The sequence below is a fragment of the Mus musculus genome, chromosome 8 (assembly GCF_000001635.26).
Source record: "Mus musculus strain C57BL/6J chromosome 8, GRCm38.p6 C57BL/6J".
In the NCBI taxonomy this organism is placed as follows: Eukaryota; Metazoa; Chordata; class Mammalia; order Rodentia; family Muridae; genus Mus; species Mus musculus.
Window position 1 is genome coordinate 119,617,366 of NC_000074.6, and position 6,040 is coordinate 119,623,405.

Sequence of the window (6,040 nt, forward strand, 5' to 3'; positions counted from 1 at the left end):
GGGGCTTTGCCACCCTCGGTGGGAACACAGCAGCCTTGAAGTTCAGGGAGCTGGTTTTGGCCTTGTACCCCCATTCTATAGTCCAAAGCTCTCTGTATCCCCCTTCCTTTCCCAGGTCATAGAGTACTGTCACGGAGGAACCCGGTGACGCTAGCCGGTGCCAATGTCCAGTGTTCTGTGGGAACGTGGCCAGCTAAGGGGTGCACACATGTGTCCTGGGCACCCAAAGCAGTTCTGGGGAGTGGCATTCCAGTGGGTTGGGTGAGGAAGGCAAGCCTCCCAGTGCTGGGCATGGCAGAATGGGGTAGCAGTATTAGTAGGTATGACCCGGTACCCTCTCCTCGGGTGTTGACACAAGGGCTTTGGTTCCTGGGCATTGGCTGGAACGAGGGCTTAGATCATCGGTGCTCTGGTTCTGGCGTTGAGGTTAAACTGGAGCAGTCCAGGCAGTCAGCCAATCAGGTGACTCCCCAGCCTCTACAACAGTGTTGCTCCATTCTAATAACCATGGCACTGTATCCTGTTGACTGTTGTCCTGTGTCTGGTTTCTCTGTAGACCATTTACTGGTACAGAGGTCTCCTACTAGAGCTGTCAATCAGGGCCAGGCTGGTCTCTGTCTCCCTGCCCCGCTCATCTGTGTCCCCATGGTCATCCTCTGAGCTTGTGTGCACCCTGGTAGACTCTTTGAGGAGAGAGATGCCAATCCCTGTATCCACAGATCACAATCTGCAGAGTCAGTAGATCAAAATGCTGGTAGCAGGAAAAAAATCCATGTGTACTTGATTTGTAGATCCCACTATGTGGGGTTCTGGGAGCTATGAAGCCATGGGAAGTAGTAGGCTTGAGGCAAGAGTTGGGTCAAGGCAGCACAAATAGACCTGTACCCCACGTAGCTGGTAGCCAGGTTAAACTTCCTTGCCCCTTATAAGGTCATGTCTGGCAAGCAACTGGACTTCCTTCTTATGCAAATGAGGCATCCCAGGCACCTAGGCCCTGGACAATGACATACACTCACCCCAAAAGCCTCTACCCACTTCCCAAAGGTTTAAATAGCCCTTGTTCCCTGCAATTAAATGAGTTGCTCAGTGAAGCCTGCCTCCCCTCCCCCCCCAGAAGTCTGTTGTTGCCACACTCACCTGAGATGTCCAGCACCCTCAGCTGTTCCTGCCTCATTTTCTACAGCTACTAAGAAAATCAGTGTAGGGGTGTCTCTAAAACTAACTCCATGTAGCCCAGCTGTGTACCCCTGGAGTCTGAGTCCCACCACAGAGGGAATTGTACCTATGTCGGGGCTCACTGATGCTCTATGCACAGTGTCAGGAAACAGCCTGTCCAGATGCCTGTAAACTGAGTATGTGTGTAGCTGGAAGAACAGAGAGGTGGCATTTGCAGGAAAGACATGGCCTGCTGCCTGCTGCCTGTTGCCTTTCTACCACAGTGGTGATGGCAGCCAGGCCCAGAGCCTGCAGTACCCACCAATCACGGAATCAATGAGTAAACACATCACTCACAACGACATTAACTCTGCTGCGATCTGCCAAGAAGTCTTCTTTGTCCCATCAATGTGCCCATGGGCCTGCCCATCCTCCCCACACCCCACACCCCACCCCCCAGCCAGTATTTTCCATGACACAGGATCTGCCTAGCTCCCTTCGCTGGGCTCTGTTATCTCAGGGTGATGGAGGCTGATAATGTCTCCTTGGCCTGATTCCCCTGGAGATGTTTTTGCTGACAGTAGTGTATTTAAATCAGGAGCTGATGTAACCTAGCCCGACTCCCTCCTGAAAGGCTTCTTGGGTGTCTTCTCCAACTTCCAGCCCAGCTTCCCTAGAGCCTACGCCTGTAGGAGCGTTCTAAACCTCAGCAGGCTCTGCACTGTGCTGTCTCTGGGTTCCATCTTTATTCCTGGGGCAGAGGGTGCACCTAGTATAAGCATGGACCCAGGGAGATCCCTGCCTAGTCAGACCAGTAAGTGCCTGAGAGTTCAAGTACTAGACTCCCCGATCAAAATAAAGCCAGGCAGAGGAAGACTTCCCAGATGCCCTGCCCTGCCCCTGTCTCCTTAGGGAGGTACACGTCAGGCCCCACCCCCACCCACCCCATCTCAAAGTACTGAATGGAGAACCCCATCACCAGCACAGCCCAGTGTGTGTTCTCCTGCCCCTGAAGGACACCTCAGCCACTCATTTAGCAACTGTGAAGAGGGCGCTGTAAGTACCCGGGCCAGGGCTGTGTGGAGATTTAAATTTTCATCCCTGGGCAATTTGTGTTTTGTATCTTAGGACAGGGTCTCACTCTATTGTCCCGGCTGACCTCAAAATTATGGTGATCCTCTTTCCTCTGTCCATGGTGCCGGGAATCACACCCAAGGCTCTGTGCATGCCAGGCAAACTACCAACTGAGCTACACCTCTAGACACTGGCTACTTTTAGGAGCTTTCTTTCTTTCTTTCTTTCTTTCTTTCTTTCTTTCTTTCTTTCTTTCTTTCTTTCTTTCTTTCTTTCTTTCTTTCTTTCTTCCTTCCTTCCTTCCTTCCTTCCTTTCTTTCTTTCTTAAATACATCTCTTTTAAAATTGGATATTTTCTTTATTTACATTTCAATTGTTTCCCCCTTTCCAGGTCTCCCCTTTGGAATACCTCTATCCCACCCTGGGTCTTTGAGTTCCTAGAACTGACATTCCTCCTTTTGCTTATTCATTTAATGACGTCTGAATGGGGCTTCCTCAACTTGGAATCAGCTCACCCTAACTCAGACTTCTGACACAGTCTCAGAAGCCATCAGTGCTGGGCCAGGGGAGTGGCTGAAGATAGAAATACAGCTTTGTCCAGGGAGCCCTTGGCTTTTCTGTGTCTCCACAGCTGTTCTAAGGATAACCCCCTGCTACCCTCCCCCACCCCCCACCCCCGTGCACATACACAAGGTCTCAAGCGCCAGGGGCCCAGTGACAAGCAGGCTGGATCACACCACCTCATAGGCTCTGCTGGCCCTGTGGTCACACCTCCCCCCAGCATTTTTTCCTGGGGTTTGGGCGACTCTGAAGGGATCCTGGCTCTGCCTCTCTGTGAAGGCCAGGGGTTGCTCCCACTCGGGCCTCTCCGCAGATTTTCTTTTTGGACATGGAGGAGCAGTTGGGAGACTCCATTTTTCCCCAGTTTAGCCTCAGAGTCTCTGTGTAGCCTAGGCTGGAGTCAGACTCCCTATAGAGCCCTATCTAGTCTTGAACTTATGACCATCCTCCTGCTTCTGCCTCTAGAGTACTGGAATGCCAGGCATTTGCCACCACACCCAACTCCCACCTAACTTAAGTCTTTCAGATGGCTTGAGATGATTGGCCTGGCTCCTACCATTCTCCTCTCAGAGGACCCTTCCATGACCCAAGGTCAACGCCCAGTGACTGGGCAGGCCATGATATACTGGGGGAGTCATGGACCTCTTTTTAATGTCCTTTGATGCTAATTCAGAGGTAGGCAGGGTCCCAGAAGCTTGACCAGCAGGGGTAGGTAGCACCTCGAGTCCCCCAGAGATCTGCTTAAAGCAGGTCACTGCAAATATAATGAAAACGGCACGGATGGGCTATTTTTAGTTCAGGGCTCACAATGTCCCAAGTCATGTCAAATGACACTCGTGCCATATTGGCTGTGTCCTCCTTACAGCAAGTCCCAAAGTGATGGCCCGGAGTTCTCTATGTGTCCTCAGACGCAGGCTGCAGCAGAGAAAGCTGGTGCCTTTCGTTTTATTTTTAACTGACATTGTATTCTGGGAGGTGCCCCTCAGCTAGATGTCAGAGCTGTGTAAAGACAGACGTTGGACAGAGACTAGGCCACCCAGGGCTGGGCCAGCCGTGGTGGTATGCCTCCTCCTCACACCTCCTCCTGTGTGCCCTTCCCATCCACACCTGCACGAACAAAGGTGACTCCTGAGATGGGTGAGGTCTACTTTAGAATCTGCAAAGCCAGCCAGGGTTGAGAGCAGTTGCGTCTTGGGGACTCAGCTGACTTGTAGGAAGGAGCTCTGCTTGAGACCTTCCGGTCTGGCCAGCCATGGTGGAACACGGTGGAACATTCCACCTGGCCTACATGGCCTGGTGCAGGCCGTATACAAAAGCTAATGCTACTGTTTTATTCCCAACGTTGGACCGGGCCAGCTCTCCCTGGCCCCCTCCCCTCTCGGTTTCTATTCTCCATAGTGTGTCCTGGGATCACTTCCCAAAGAAAGGGAATGCCTCCCGTTGGTAATAACTTCTCCTCCCTCCTCTCCTCTTTCTTCTAAAGGGGAAAGATTTACCAGCGGTTAATGGCATCTGAAATGTTTTCCAGATTAGCCATTACAAACCCATAGCTCCATGCCAGGGGCCACCCAGAAAGTGCCCACTGTCACAAGTCTCCATTAGGAGTGTGGAGAGTGTCCACAGTAGGGCATGAAGTGTATCCTGGGAAGGGCGGGGGTATGGTCCCTGAGTGACGGAGTCTGGTGACAGGAAAAGGCCTCTGTGGTCAGGTGGATCTGGAATGAGCTACCACGTTTGATGGATGGCGAACGGTCCACACACTGAATGCTGCACCCCCCTCTGTGCGGCCTTCATAGGTCACTTCCAGGTTAGAACTTGTGGACTGAGTTCATAGAAGTCCAGTTGTCCATGCTGGGAGGAACTACGGTGGCCGACCACAAGATTTCAATAAGATATGTAAGGAAGAACAGGTCTAGCGAGTCGATCCCCACCCATGTCTCTCCTGTTGTACAACACGCCCAGGACACACAAACACACACACACACACACACACACACACACACACACACACACACACTACGGTATCTCTGCCACCCAGCTTAGGACAATGTGACAAACTGTTACTTTCTTTTCCTCCCCAAGGGCTAGGCTCCGTTTCCCATGAACCCAGGATGGCAGCAGAATGTCCTAGAAAAAAAGGGCAAGGCTGGGGCATCAAGATACTTGAATGTAATGAGATGAGTGAGCCAGCTGTGTGGCCAAAGGCAGGTGCCATTCCCTCTCTGAGCCTTGGTCTCTCCATCTTCCAAGAGGGAACTAACTGATGTTAGAAGCGCTTACCCTGTTTGAGAGTCTTCCCTTGAGAAACAAATGAAATCAGTGGAGTGTCTCTCCTCTGAAGTGCATGCCTGTCAGGCACACACTGGTCATCTCTTGATGGGACTGCTGGCAGCCATGGTGTCATCCTAGAAACCTTGGGAGCAGCCCTGTGGTCATGGCACAACCCCAAATCAGGACCCCTCTCTGAGTCTCTCTGAGTCTCTAACCAGGCTCAACTCTGCCTGGTTAGAAAGACCTCCCCCCCCCCCCCATGCTGTTCCTCCCTCTGGGAGCAACAAATGCGACACAGCAGGAAGTTGCTCAAGGTTGAGTGTCCCCTTTGGCTATAGCCACAGCAGCTGGGGATAATTAAGCTCCTGTCAACCAATGGGGATGAAAGCACTATACTTATTGCTCCGCCTCATCCGATCACATCAAAGGGATGCAAGTCCAGACCCAGACACCTTAGACCCCATCTCCCTGGATGTTACCCAGGAGAAAAACTCTGGAAGTGTCGCATTAAGACATGGCTTCCAATTTTTAAAGTCTTGTTTAGTGAGAGTTTAACATAAAGGAAATACTAACTGTTTAGTATTGTGCCTAATAAAAGCTGTAAAAACATTAGCTTAGGAACTAGGAGGCTGAGGCAGGAGGATTACATGCTCAGAGATAGCTTGGACTACACTGGGACATACACACACACACACACACACACACACACACACAGTCAAAACTGGAGATGCTGACACGGGAGACATTTGATGTCGGCTTCGATGGGTTCAGCCAGTGCTGACTCTTGACTTTTCATTTGGCCCTGGTACATTTTGGTGACACGGAGAACTGGAGATGCTTGGTGAACACCAGGCTGACAGCTAGAAGACATCACCTTAAGCATGTGGTGCAGATGAGGTCAGAAGAGAGGGAGAGATGCTGAGCTGACAAGGGGTCAGGTCCCCAGTGGCTTCTTCAGCGGTTCCAGAGTGAGCTGAAA